This window comes from Mandrillus leucophaeus, unplaced genomic scaffold (assembly GCF_000951045.1).
Source record: "Mandrillus leucophaeus isolate KB7577 unplaced genomic scaffold, Mleu.le_1.0 Scaffold3, whole genome shotgun sequence".
NCBI classification, from domain to species: domain Eukaryota; kingdom Metazoa; phylum Chordata; class Mammalia; order Primates; family Cercopithecidae; genus Mandrillus; species Mandrillus leucophaeus.
The window spans coordinates 14,750,777-14,763,666 of NW_012103142.1; positions in this window are offsets into that span (position 1 = coordinate 14,750,777).

Sequence of the window (12,890 nt, forward strand, 5' to 3'; positions counted from 1 at the left end):
GTTTTGTCTCTATAGATTTGCCATTTCTGGACATTTCATGCAAATGAACAGATGAGTTCTTAAGAGTAGGTGTCTCAATGACTCATCTATTCAAACATATAGCAAATATACATTAGGCACATTTCATGTGCCAGGCACTGTTGTAGGTGCTAGGGGCTCACCCTAAAGTGGACAAGATAGGCTAGATCCCATCCAGCTGGGAAGGCAAGAAGTTAACTCACCAAAAACAGTAAAGGGGGATGGAATGTGAAGGAGAGGCCCAAAGATCTCAGGAACGCTTACCTGGAGCTCATAATGTACTGTGAAGAATTCGGGGGAGGTCTCCTGGAGGAGGTGGTATCTGAACAGAAAACTAAAAGGAACGCTGGGGTTAAGCAGGAGAAGAGGAGGAGACAGCACACACTAGGCCAACGAGCTGCTTTAGGAAGGCCCAGACTGAAGAGAATTTGTGCCAAGTTTGAGAGACCAAAGCAAGTTTGGCAAGGCTGGAGTATAGTGTGTGTGAGGGAGTTGGGACAGGGAGGGGAAGTGATGGCCCTAGTGACCCTAAAAAACAGATGAAGCCCGGTCACAGATGCCCAGGGCATAGCAATTTGATGGTACCTTGAGGGCAACCAGAAGCCTCTGGAGGGCTTTAGATAAAGTTGGTTGTGACATAGTGGTATTGCAAACATATAGGAACAGGGCAAAAATGCAGGCAGGGAGACCAACTAGAAAACTTCTGGAGCAACCTAGGTAAGAGATGCCACAGGGAGGCAGCACAGTAGGTAAAGGCTTGGATTCCCAAGTCAGCCTGATCAAAGAGGTGTTGAACCTTGGATACACTGCCTAACTTCTCTGAACTTCTCATCTGTGATTGGGGAGCATAATAATACCCTCCTCACAGGATTGTCAATGTGAGAACGAAGTGACAAGGCTTCTACAGCGTCGTACACAGTGCCTGGCATCAGGTGCTCAACAATGTGAGCTATTGGGCAGTGGGGACCCACCACGGCCTCTCCATCTCACACTCTGCTCAAGAAAGACTCACTGCACAGCAGCAATGTGTTAAACACTGTGAGTGAAGATGAAGATATAATTCCTGCCATGTTCATTGAGCAAGGTAAATTCTTAGCATTTGTGTACCATGGACTCCTTTGGTTGCCTGGTGAAGTTTCTACACCACTTATCAGAACCATGTATTAAAAGCATAAAGTAAAATACATAAAAGCTTCTTATTGATTTTCATGTGTAACCAAAGTAGAAAACCAGCATTCAAGGTGTCTAGGATTGTAAGGGAAAGCCTTTTAAGTATTCTTAACTGGCATTTCAAGTAGAATAAGCTTTTCCAGTAGAATTCATTCCACAATTATTTCCTGAGCACCTACTATGTGCTAGGTGCTTAGCTTTAGCAGAAAATAAGACAAAGTTTCTGCCTTCATGAACTTACATGAGGGATCAGGCAATAAACAAATAAATGAGAAAATGTATTGTGTGCCAGATGAGGGTAAGCACTGTGGGAAAAATAAATCATGTTGTATTAGGGTTCTCCAGAGAAACAGAATCAATAGGATCTATTATTCATTAGGTGGTTTTGTCTCATATGATTATGGAGGGGGAGCAAGTCCAAGGCCCACAAAGCTGATGTCCCAGTTTGAGCCTGTAGGCTGGCAGACTGCTGCAAAATCAGGAAGGGCCAATGTTCCAGTTGGAAGGCCATTAGGCAGAAGAAGACTCTCTTATTCTGGGGAGGGTCAGCCTTTTGTTCTATTCAGACCTTCAGATGATTTTCCACCCATATTAGGGAGGACAGTCTGCTTTACTCGGTCTACATATGTAAATATTCATCTCATCCCAAAACACCTGCACAGAAACACCCAGAATAATGTTTGACTAAATATCTGGGCACACCTATGGCTCAGTCAAGTTGACACATAAAATTAACAATCATATGGGTTAATGAGAAAGGTGGTAATTGGGGGTGCTATTTTAAAAGGGTTTTCAGAGAAGGCATCTCTAGGAAGAGGCCATAAGAGCAGTAATCTAAATGAAGTAAAAGCCAGAAGCTGTGAAAGAGGATCATTCCCAGGAAAGGGCATAGCAAGTACGAAACCCTATATCTGACACAAGTTTAGGATATCCAAACTACAGTAAGAAACTGCTAAGGGTGGATCACGGAGGACTGGAGAGTGCCTCAGGGAATGAGATAAAGTTGGAGAGGTGGACTGCAGCAGCAGGTTCATGCAGACCTTGTAGGCCAAGAGAATAAATAATTAGGCTTTTTTTCTTCTTTTTTATTTTTTTATTATACTTTAAGTTCTAGGGTACATGTGCACAACGTGCAGGTTTGTCACATGTTTACATGTGCCATGTTGGTATGCTGCACCCATTAACTCGTTATTTACATTAGGTATATCTCCTAATGCTATTCCTCCCCCCTCCCCCAGCCCCCAACAGGCCCCGGTGTGTGATGTTCCCCTTCCTGTGTCCAAGTGATCTCATTGTTCAGTTCCCACCTATGAGTGAGAACACACGGTGTTTGGTTTTCTGTTTTTGTGATAGTTTGCTGAGAATGATGGTTTCCAGCTGCATCCATGTCCCTACAAAGGACATGAACTCATCCTTTTTTATGGCTGCATAGTATTCCACGTGTATATGTGCCACATTTTCTTAATCCAGTCAGCATTTTGTGTTAAGGGTCGTGGAAAACTACTGGAGAGTCTTAACGAGGTCTCTCTGGCTACTGTGCTGCGAGTAGGCTATGCTGAAAATAGGCCAGGGTGGAAGCAGGGAGACTGGAAACCGAAGCTATTGCCATAACCAGGCTAGAGGGGATGGTGGCTTGAGCTGCAGTGAAGGTGGTGGGAAGCGCCCAGATTATGGACATACCGTGAAGGCCTGGCAGAGGATTCAGTTACGGGGTGAGTAGGACATGCAGTAAATGTGCAGAATGTGCCCCCATCAACCCGTTTCACAGACACTGATCATGCTTAATGATAATTCAACTTCCACACAGGGAAAATTTGCTACAGGCAGCCCCTGACAACTGACTATTTTTCTCATGAGCTATGGATTCAGCAACTTCTGAAAATCTGCTCTTACTTTATTCATCACTGTAGGTTTCTGGGTTTTTTTTTTTTTTTTTTTTTTTTCTTTTTTGCCAGGGAAGCTATCTCTGTACATGTTGCCTTTCACTGTATCTTGGTAGATCAGTTTCACTTTGTGAGCAATTTCTGGCTACTTAAATCTCACAGACTTGTTTATTTTCTCTTACATTTCCAAAGAACTGACATGTTATTGGGATATAACTCACATATGTCAAATGCACACAGCGTAAGTGAACCATTTAACATGTACCCTCATAAAATCCACACCCTAGGCAGGATGAGAACATTCTACATTCCACGATACCCCTTTCTAGTCAATCCTTACCAGTCCTGTCCCGCTCCCTCCTCTGCTCCCTCTTCCTCCCGCCTGAACTTCTGTTCTGATTTCTGTCAACATGGATTAGTTTAGTGTGTTCTTCAATTTTGTATAAAGAAATCATTAGTATCCATTATCCCTGTCTTGCTTCTTTCTCTCAACATAATGTTTTTGAGATTTATGTGTTATTGATTGTGCCAGTAGCTTATTCTCTGGATGAATATACCGTAATTTGTTTAATTCACCACTTAATGGACATTTGGGTTGCTTCCAGTTTGAGGTAATTACAATTAAAACTTTTAGTATGTGTCTTTTAGTATGTGTCTTTTTATTTACAAATACTTCCATTTATCTCTGGTAACACCTAGGAATGAAATTGCTTGGTCACCAGGTAGATATATGTTAACCTTTGTAAGAGTTCTTTTTTAAAAAAATTTAATTGCCATGTATGGAAAGCCACAGAAGTATTTTAGCCAGGTACATTCACTGAAGGACTTACCACATGATCAAGTCTTAAAACAGAAATAATGTGCGATGACACAGATAAAAATAATGATGATGAGGAGGAGAGGAGGATATTGATGATAGTGATGGTAGAGGTACTGTTTTTTGTGTAATAGTATTTACCATGTGCAGCTTTATGTTTTATTTTATTAAATCATTATAACACTGAGAGGTATTATTATCCTCATTTTAAAGTTGAAGAGCTGCTCAAACAAATCAGCAAGAAAAAAACAAATAATCCCATTAAAAAGTGGGCTAAAGACATGAATAGACAATTCTCAAAAGAAGATACACAAATGGCCAACAGACATGAAAAAATGCTCAACACGTTAATTGTCAGGGTAATGCAAATCAAAACCACAATGTGATACCACCTTACTTCTGAAAGAATGACCATACTTAAAAAATCAAAAAATAATAGATGTTGGCATGGATGTGGTGAAAAGGGAACACTTGTCTACTACTGGTGGGAATGTAAACTAGTACAACCACTGTGAAAAACACTGTGGAGATTCCTTAAAGAACTAAAGGTAGATCTACCATTTACACTGCTACGTATCTACCCAGAGGAAAAGAAGTCATATAAGAAAAGACAGTTGCATACACATGTTTATAGCAGCACAATTCACAATTACAAAAATATGGAACAAGTTCAAATGCCCATCAACCAATGAGTGGATAAAGAACCTGTGAGATATATCTATATATCTATATATATATCTCTCTATATATATCTATATCCCATACTCAGCCATAAAAAGGAACAAAATAACGGCACTCACAGCAACTTGGATGGAGTTGTAGACCATTATTCAAAGTGTAGTAACTAAGGAATGGAAAACTAAACATCGAATGTTCTCATTCGTAAGTGGGAGCTAAGTTATGAGGACACAAAGGCATAAGAACCATATAATGGGCCAGGCGTGGTGGCTCATGCCTGTAATCCCAGCACTTTGGGAGGCAGAGGCGGGCAAATCATGAGGTCAGATCAAGACCATCCTGGCCAACATGGTGAAATCCCGTCTCTACTAAAAATACAAAAATCAACTGGGAGTGGTGGCGACGCCTGTAGTCCCAGCTACTCGGGAGGCTAAGGCAGGAGAATGGCGTGAACCTGGGAGGCGGAGGTTGCAGTGAGCCGAGATGGCGCCACTGCACTCCAGCCTGGTGACAGAGCAAACCTTCGTCTCAAAAAAAAAAAAAAAAAAAAAAAAAAAAGATATAATGGACTCCAGGGGGAAGGATGGCAGGGAGTGAGGGATAAAACACTACACATTGGGTTCAGTGCACACTGCTTGCATGATGGGTGCACTGAAATCTCAGAAATCACTGCTAGAGAACTTATCCATACAACAAAATACCACCTGTTCCCCAAAAACTATTAAAATAATAAAAACAATAATAGTACATAAAAATAAAATAGATTAGAACAGAAAAAAAAAGTTGAACAGATGGAAGCTCAGAAACATTATTTAACTTTCTCAAAGTCACTTAAAACCATACTGAAAGAGAAACGTATACTCTTCCTACTAACTTTATAACCTCATACATAGATGTCATCTCTCACATCTTTTGATGCCCTGGCTAGTCTCCTGGGTGGCTGCTTTGCCTTTGGTGTGATGTTTTGAGTCCTTCTAGTGTCCAGTGAGCCTGGAAGCTGCTGTCTTGTGTTAGCTGTCCTGACCTAATGTCTTCCTGCCTGCAGGGTCCCTTTGATTATCAGTTTGTTCCTCCTTCCCCATCCCCCACCCATCTCCCAACTTCATTCACTTCCCTTCCTTTATTCCCATCAACTTTGCCCCACTCCTTTCACCATCACCATCATCTCCACCATCAGACTCCATTATAATTTGCCTAAAGTTTATAAATGTGGACCCTTGAATGAAATTTTCTCAATGGATAGCGGAATCTTTCCTCGAAACTGCTTATTTGCTCTCCAGAGTGCTTTGTTGTTTTTGTGAAGAATTCTACCCAAAATTGTTTTTTATCGAAAATGTCTGACTCAATGGCTTTATTTTGATAAAGCCACCATGTAGTATAAAACGTTTGATGCTGTTGAGTGCAGACATGCTATTTACGTGGTTACCTTTCATCTATTTGATGGGAATTTCAAATAGAAACATTTCAGCATGAAAAACTGGATCTTTCATAATTTTGTTTTACCTTTTCCTGCTATACATATCTAATGATAGTTAAGATAATTAAGACACAACCTGAGTCCTGGTTTTTAGCAATAGACTCTTGCCTAAAAACAATAGCCTATATTTAGATAATGTTTCAAATCATTTTCATATACTTTAAATCAACCTCCATAAAACCCTCTGAGGTAGACCATTCAGATGTAATTAGGAAGCATGTCTATTAAGCAGGAAGTTAAGAAATTGAAGGTTCTCTAGAAAGTCTAATAGAACCCCAAGTCTATCTTCATACAAAATTTCATGTCTTTCATCGTTTCAATGTCACTGAAAAATCACCAATTCACCCCATTTGTAGGGATCCTCTTTTAAAGACTTAAATTTGTACTAACAATTATCTTTTGAAATATTTAAACAAGTGATATGTACTATTTAAATAGGTTACAAGTTTAAACTGCTGTTTAAATCGCTCTTGGGGATTTCTCTAAAATTTGAGGCCTAAGGCTATAATATCTAATTTGCCAGAAAGTGGGCGCCCTCTTGTGGAACACTTAATACCAAAGAAAAGCAGATGTTATCAATAAAGGATTAAACCGTCTAAGCACAGCAGCATTCATTCACCAACGTATGCACTGAACCCTTAGAAATGAATTATAAAAGCAAATAAAATCTTAGTAGATAAGTTTACTCAACACAACAGAGAGCCTTAGAATTTGAGAACTACATCACCAAGGTGTCACATCATTTGACAGATAAGGTAACCAAATTTCAAAGAAATTAAGTGACTTATCCTCAAATTATAAAATATCAACAATCTGAGATCCTGCTAAGAATTTAAAACCTTTCATAAGAATAGCATTAACATGCTGAGTGTGCATAAAAGATCATGAAGAGATATGCCTCAAGAGAAATATAAACATGTAGTATGGCAAATATTTCAATAATACCTTTTAAAATACTTTTCAAATTAATTTTTAATTTTAATTTAATAAATTTTAATTTAATAAATTTTAATTTGTTTTTATTAAAATTTATTAAATAAAATTTAATTTATTTTTATTAAAATGTATTCAATAAATTTTAATTTAATAAATTTAATTTTTAAAATTAATACTTTTAATAATACACCTTATGGTTCTTTATCCCGTAGACGTTCTTGAAGTTTCTCACCCTACATAAGAGTGAATTGGGTGGAGGGGGCTAACGATGAGGTTGATGCCCTGATGGAAGTGGGTGATGATGCTGACCTTGACCTGCAATGAGGTGGGGTATCAGGAAGACCGTAAAGCAGATGGTTTAGAGAGTTTTGATGAGGGTGAATTCATAGAACCTTTTGAAACTGGTTGCTGTGAAAGGAAGAGACAAGAATGGCTCCAAAATTTCTGATTTGGAGCAACGAAGTTGTTGGCAATTCAGATAGGAAATATGAGAGCAAGAACAGGCTTGAATGAATACATTGTGGCCAAAACAGTTAATAGCTGTGTTGTCTACATTTTCTTTAGGAGGACTGGGCCACATAATCTGCATGTATTGGAAATGGGAGATATGTGAGAATGTGCCTGCAAGAATATTTAACTGATAGCAACGAAATTAGAGAAAGTTTTTGGCTGGTTGGCTTGCACGTGTTGATAAGACTCGGAAAAACAAAAACAGAAACAAACAAACAAAAATCAAGGGTATAATGGAGGCTTTATTCTTCTCTGTCATTTTTTTTTTTTTTTGTCAGTAAACCTTCATAATACCCCAGTTTTAAGATGTAATTATAATAGAATTAAGTAGCTCTGAATTATATAATAATTGCATTTAGTTTTAATTATGATTACTTTTTTATTTTAGGCTTCTTGCTTGACATTTTTTTGCAACATAATTGCGTTGATGGGCAACTGGGTAGGCCTTGTTGGTCTCGTTATTTACTGTCTAGATTATTAGACAAAGGTAATGTTCTGAAAACTTCAGGTGGGTTGTACATTTGGGGAGGGAACTATATGTCAGATTCCTTAGTTTAAAATATTATTCTTTTTGGGAGATTTCAGAATTTCAGAGAAAAGTTCCAGAAAGAGAGAGAAAACCTTAGAACATTGGGCATAGATTCTTTAATGGAATTTCAGGAATGGAGGCAGATAATAATGAACATGTCTTAGGACCTAGAACAGTTGACTAGAGTGTCTCAAATCACACCTGAAAGGTAGTCACCAACTTTTTTCTTTCTTGTAGAATCAAGAAGATAAAGCAGATAGAACATGGGCTGTAGCTCAGACATAGGTGAGTTCAAAAGCTGTCAGATCCTTACTGTGTGACCTGCTGTATATTGTTAGCCTTCCTCACTTGAAGTTTTCTCATCTATAATGTAGATGATGGTAATATCCATGTTGTATTAGACTTCTCAGACTGCCATAACAACTTATCACAGGCTGAGTGGCTTAAACAATATAAATTATATTTTCTTACAGGTTTAGAAATTGAGACCTCCAAAATCAGGGTGTTGGCAAATTTGGTTTTTAGTGAGGGCATTTTTTTTTTTTTTTTTTTTGACGAAGTCTTGCTCTGTTGCCCAGGCTGGAGTGCAGTGGCCTGATCTCGGCTCATTGCAATCTCCGCCTCCCGGGTTCAAGTCATTATCCTGCCTCAGCCTTCTGAGTAGCTGGGACTACAGTCACGTGCCACTACGCCCAGCTAATTTTTATATTTTTAGTAGAGATGGGGTTTCACCATGTGGGCCAGGATGGCCTCGATCTTCTGACCTTGTGATCCACCTGCCTTGGCCTCCCAAAGTGCTGGGATTACAGGCGTGAGCCACCGCACCTGGCTGGTTATTTCTTATTTTAAGGACATATTCTGCGTGATCACGGACTCACCTTTTTGACTTCACTTAACTTTGATTACTTCCTTAGAGGCTCCATCTCCAAATATAGCCACACTAGGGTTAGGACTCCATAACACGAATTTTGGGAGGATGGGTGGACATAAACATTCAGTCCCTAGAAAATGTCAAAGAGCCTCAGTGAAGATTAAGTAATATAATGGTGTTACATACCTGACTCTTTTCTGGTTAGAAGTTGACTTCCTTTACCCCTTAAGAGACATGTCATGTTTATTGTATTTATAACTATCATCCCATTTGAAGGGTCTACTAGGGGAAACTTATACTTTGCCATTCTTGCTAAATGTGTTATTACCTGTAACACAGCATCTATCAAAGAATGGAAGAGTGCAAATTGCTTTCTCCGCATTATTGGTCCTAATATTCCTCATTTTTATGTTGCCTTTTGTAAGCCACCAAATCATAGTACAATTACTTTGTTTCCCTCTTGAGGAGTTAATTCCTGAATTAGGATCTTTGGCTGAAGGAGTTCAAATTACCTTTACCGTTCTTTAAGGTGCTTTCAGAGAGTGGGAGAATTATGTAATTATATTTTCTTTTTTTTTTTTCTAAAAAAAAACCAACTAAATATATTTGACTCAACAATTCCCCTTCTTGGAATTTGTTCTAAGACAATAACTTAAGATTGCAAATGCAAGGATATTTCCTGTAGCACTGCCTGTGACAGTCAAAATCAACTGGAAAAAACCTCTACCTTCGCAGCACAGGCTTGCTTAGTTCAATTCAATATATCCATTTAATGAAATTACAGGTCACTACTGAAAAGCATGCTGTTAAAGAATATCTATCGACATGGAGAAATATTTACAAGCCTGGCTAGAAATCCAATGTCACTACTATTTTTACAAAGAAAAATTGGCATGGAGGAATAATCTAGGACACATGCCGAGATGCTGACAGTGGTTACTTTGAGATTAAAGTTAGCATTTTCCTAGTGTTTTTCTCTTCCAATTTTCTTGTATTAACTATGAATTGTAAATATAAACTAACTTATAAGCATTACTTTTTAAAAAGCTGAGACATCTGGCAACCCACGATATTTTTGGTGGGGCTCTGCCTTGGTCACCTGGGGGAGAATTGAGCACTGATAAATGCTCCTGAGAAGGGTAATTTAGGAAAAATGGGTGACACTCTAACTCAGTGACTCTTTGAAAGCCCTAATGGTCAAAATGTAAGTGGATAAATTTTATATTATTATAAAATATGTCTATATAAATAATAAAAACTGGAAGGAATCAAAGCATAAGTCAACAGTGGCATTCATAGTGATTTTTTTCTTCTTTTTATATTTTTAAATTAAAGAAAGATTAATTTCATAATGGACATGTTTTAATGTCATAGCATTTTTTTGCCACTGACTCAGTAAATGAAGAGATTGCACTTTCAGGAAAAATTAAATTTAAAGGCCTTGAGAACAAGGAAAGTTCAATATTCTTCTTATTTTCCCTCTTAGCATCCAGTATGGGCCCAAGTGCATGTTGTTGACCTGATCAAATACTGATTGGATATGTCAAGATGGATTTATCTGTGCTACTCATGTTTCTTTACAGTGTGAACAGTTTTGAAATAAGTAGCATACTGAGCTCTAAAATAAATAAAATAAAATAAAATAAAAATTGGTGGGAGAAGAATTGCTTGCAGAATGGAGAACACATTTTTGCTTCTTCAGGAAAACAGCCAGCAGCAAGCAGATAAATCCTTGGATGAGAATCAAGCAGGTTTCTAACCACAAAGCTAACCATCAGTTGCTCATTTTGTTCTATGAGCAGACTCTGCTCAGATCACCCTCAGCATGGGTTTCTCATCCAGTCACACAGGGGACATGGACTTGTTGATTATTTAGGGAGGTGTGGTTATTGGCAAAAAGCTTCCAAAGTTCTTGTTGCCATCTGCTCAGCTGCTCGATGGGCCAAATCCAGAGCCAAGGGTTGGATCTTCCCTAAAACATGCTGACCTGGAACCACAAAGCCCTGGCTCAGCCTCCAAGGCTGCCCTTCTTACAAGGAGATCAAAACCAAAATGTTTTGAAATTCATCAAAATAAATAGACTCTAGACCTCTGAGAATCATAAAAGCATTGTCCTCAGTGAGGGAACAATAATGACGAAGTTACAAATTTACATAGCATCTAATACATTGCAAAGCCTTTTACTTGCACATTTGAAATTCTCTTGACCTAGTAATAAGAGAGGCAGACAAGGTCTCCTTAGCCCATGTTAAGAAAAGAAGAAACAAAAACACAAATTCAGTGTTTTGCCCAATGTTACCTGGTGTGTCAGTGGAAGAGGTGGGATATGGCTCCCAGGGTCCCTAATTTTTTGTAAAGTTAACTTTAATAAGGTGTAACTTACATACAAGAAAACTTGCCAATTTTAAATGCACAATTCCATGAGTTGTGACAAACTTTTACAATGTGTAACCACAAACACAGTCGAGATATAGAACATTTCCATCACCCCCAAAATTTCCTCTTGTCTTTGTAGTCAAATCTCCTTCCACTCCCAACCTCTGGCCACTGGCAATGGCTGATCTGGATTCTATTATTATAGCTTCGCCTTTTCTTGTATTTTATGTTGGTGAAATCATGCACCATATGGTCTTGTGTCTGGCCTCTTACTATAACACTTTCTGAGATGTATCAATGCTGTTGGCTGTATTTATAGTTCAATTATTTGTATTGCTGAGTAGTAGTCCATGGTGACAGTATTCTGCTGTGTATTTTATTCTAGTAGAATTTTATGGGAATCTATGAATATATCATAACTTGTTCATCTGTTTACCTGTTGATCCACCTTTACTTTGGGATCTACTAAAATGCTGGTGGGCACTTGCCTCCCCCATCTTTATCTAAGCTCTGTGAGGGCAGTGACAGTGTCTGCCTGGGCCATGACTGTTTCCTCAGTGCCTAATACAATGTTTGGCACAGAGTAAAAACGTTACGAATGAATGCATGAAGGAATGAACACATGCATCAATACATTGGTTTAGCTAATCAACTGAGAATGGAGACTGACCTATGAAAAGAAACACCTTATTAGCTAATCTCCGTATTTTGACCTTTTTCAGGTTCTGAGCACTAGACTAAGCTTAGTCTTTCATAAATTGAGAGAAACAATTCTTGTGTGATTGTTATGAGAATTAAATGAGATAACCTACGTAAGACACTTTACACAGTGCCTGCCATGTAATAAGCACCTAGTAACTCCTCTGCATATTATAATAATTGCTATTATCTTAATAAGAAATGCCATTCAAGCTATGGAACTTAGAAGGGGGTTGGCAAACTCCTGTTCCCAGAAATTCAACGGAAAAACTAAAGTGTAGCTATTAATAGCTTGCTTTCTTTCCTGGTATGTAAAGAAATGTAACACATACTCACAGGTCATCGGTGACTGACACTCTTGCTTGCATGTTTGGGCAAAGCTGTCCTTATTAGTATAATATGTGACATTGTTTTAGAAAGTGGCTGCCATTGCAGTCTTCCCACTCCCATCATTGGCAATTAAAAGGTAAACTTATATTTTAAAATTTGCTTCAGAATATGAGTATAATCTCACCTGCTACCAATTCAGGAGGCCTCCTTTGCCAGTCTATCAACTTTGACCAATTACTCTGAGAATTTCCAAAAATGCCCCCAACAGGCCTCCTAATCACCTTTCCCTTGTTACTTCAACTGAGATTGCTCCGTGGCAGATAATGCAATTGGCCCTAAACACAGCTGTTGTCCACTTGCTTAAAAGAATCAGCTGTACCAAAAACAATTTTGTCATTTTCAAAGGGAAATGGGATTACAGATACTATTCATTTTCTTAAATGGCTAAACCTCCTGTTGTCTGGATCAAGTTTCATGTGTAACTTATTATCATCTTGCTTCCATTAAAAGACCTCAAAACTGAATGACTTTTCTAGGACAAACAAAAAAATCCCCAAACCAAGCCCTACCCATTCTTTCTCCAATACCACCCCTTT